Genomic DNA, 2,582 nt, shown 5'->3' on the forward strand with positions numbered 1-2,582 from the left:
CTTCATCTCAAGTACCTTAGGGGGTTCTATCTCTTGAACAACTGATCCACAAAATTCAGCTAAAGGTGGTTGAACAGGGTAAAAGGCATCCTTATCCACCTTTGTGAGCACCACTCTTTGAGTATCAAAGTCAATCATTGCACCAGTGGTGTTGAGAAATGCAGTTCCAAGCAATAGGGGGAGCTCTTTGGTCTTCTTCATCTTCATGATCACAAAATCAGTGGGAATTATGCATTCACCAACTTGAAGAGGATAGTCTTCTAAAAATCCATATGGTTTCTTGGAGTAGGAATCACCAAAGGTGATAGAAGAGGGGTAGGACGTTATAGACTTGACCTTTAGCTTCTCCATCATATCTTTAGACATTATACTCACACTTGAGCCTGAATCACACAAAGCATTCTCAACTCTAAAGTTTCCAAGAGTGCAAGAGATGGTGAACTTCCCTGGGTTGCCTAGTTTTGGGAGGGAGGTGGGCTTCATCTGAGTTGATTCAGAGGTGGGGGCACTATCTGTTGGCATTGCTTGACCAGTTGGATGCTCCTTTGTTGCAATAGAAACTGAATCATTCCTTTGCGGAACAGAAGAACTGAACCGGCTGCCCCCACACTTTTGCTCTCAATGTCCTCATTGAGTTCATGTATGAAGCCCATGAAATCCTCTATAATGTCATTCTCATCCACATGAGTTTGTGCAGGTTCACTAGAGACTTGACCATAGAGAAGGTCTTCTATTTCTTGCACAACAGCTGAGTGGTCATTATTGGAGTAGATGGCATTGCAATAATCCTTTGGGTTTTGAAGAGCTTTACCAGGAAGAGAGACTTGTGGTTCAGAAGTGCATATGCCCTTGTTCTTTTGAATAGACTTTAGTTCAGCGCCCAGTGTCTCCAGGTCAGATACCATCTTTTGTTGTCCTATTAAGAGCTGTTGGAGAAGAACATTGAAAACAGGACTTTGTGGAACAGTTGGTGGCTGAAACTGATGTTGAACCGGTGCTTGCTGTTGGAACTGTGGAGGACCAAACCCAGGTGGTGCCGTTTGCTGCTGTGTATTGAAACTAGTGCCCTGAAATGGTTGCTGTTGTTGACCAAAACCTTGATTCTGACCAAACTGATTCTTTGGTTGAAAAGATCCTTGAAAGTTGTTCTGAGGAACAAAGTTCTGTGGAGCTTGAGGATTGGAATACACCTGGTCTTGTGGTTAGCTACATTGGTGTTCCTGTAAGAGAGGTTTGGGTTGGCATTACCATACTGATACCTCTGGAACCTCTGATTCCCAATGTAGTTTAGTTCCTCTTTGGTTAGACCTTCTTCACTGATGTTCTCAAAGACTTGAGATGGTTCCTCATACTCTCCAACAAAATGCATTGGCTTGTGAGTTACCAGCTTCAACTTGTCTAATTCACTTCTCAATTCCTTTACTTCTCTGGTGAGCCTCTGTTCTGAGCTTGAACCTTCATTCCTATTTGACCTGTCATAGTCTTCACCATAAGTGTCATTGCTCAATGCTAAGTTCTCCACTAGCTCTAAAGCAGCATGTATCTCTTTACCCAGAAAGTTCCCATTGGAAGCAGTATCCAGCTGGTTTCTAATCTTGGGAAGAGCTCCCCTATACAGTGTGCTGAGAAGAGAAGCCTCACTAAACCCATGGTGTGGGCATTGGTTTGTGTAGCTCCTGAATCTCTCATATGCTTCACCAAAACTTTCATTGCTGTGCTGAGTGAAGCTAGAGATTTGGTTCCTCAGTTTTGCAGTTCTTGAGGTGGAGAAGAACTTAGATAAGAAGGCTTGCTTGCATTGCTCCCAGGTTTGAATGAAGCCTCTTGGAAGATTCTTCTCCCATTGATGAGCTTTATCGCCAAGACTGAATGGGAATAGTCTTAGCTTAAAGCTGTCTTCTGAAACTCCATTGATCTTGGTCAGATCACACACCTTATCAAACTGGTCCAAGTGTTCCAAGGGATCTTCCATTGCTAACCCATGGAACTTTGAGTTCTGGACCATATTCAGCAATGATGCTTTCACTTCAAAGTTGTTGTTTTGCACAGGTGGTGCCTGAATACCAGCTCCATACTGATGAGCATTGGCCCTGTCATTCTCTCCAACATAGACTTGGGGTTGCTCATATCTTCTTTGCTGTGGTTGGAAAGGGTGGGGTTGGTGGTGCACCTGGTGTCTTTGCTGAACATTGGCCTGATGCCTTTGTTGATGAGCTTGAGCTTGTCCTTGGTGGACATAAGCTTGTTGATGGTGCACCTGTTCCTGATGAACATTACCCTGATGAAGCCCTTGACCAACTCCATTACCAGCTCTATTACCCTGAGCCTGTTGCTCTTGAACCGGTTGTTCTATATCTACCACGTGATCTCCTTGTTCTGCCATCTCAGTCTGATCAATTTGTCTACCACGTCTGTCTCTTCTCCTCCTTGGTACCAAAAGGTTGATGTTGTCGTTTAGAGGAAAAGGAGGACCACAGCTTCTTGATCTAGACCTGGTGTTCATACACCTGAAATCACAAACAGAACTTGAAAGGAATCAGTAAAAACAAGAAAGTAAGCACTTGATCTCAAGAACAGATCAG

General features: G+C 43.7%; 1 non-coding gene across 1 annotated transcript; it reads left to right on the forward strand.

Moving 5' to 3' along the window:
• The first annotated feature begins 1,643 nt into the window (after window positions 1–1,643).
• Window positions 1,644–1,750, forward strand: LOC112088601. Its single transcript, XR_002900547.1, has one exon. It is a non-coding gene; the product is annotated as a small nucleolar RNA R71 (small nucleolar RNA).
• The last annotated feature ends 832 nt before the right edge of the window (window positions 1,751–2,582 follow it).

The sequence above is a fragment of the Eutrema salsugineum genome, unplaced genomic scaffold (assembly GCF_000478725.1).
Source record: "Eutrema salsugineum unplaced genomic scaffold, Eutsalg1_0 scaffold_14, whole genome shotgun sequence".
In the NCBI taxonomy this organism is placed as follows: Eukaryota; Viridiplantae; Streptophyta; class Magnoliopsida; order Brassicales; family Brassicaceae; genus Eutrema; species Eutrema salsugineum.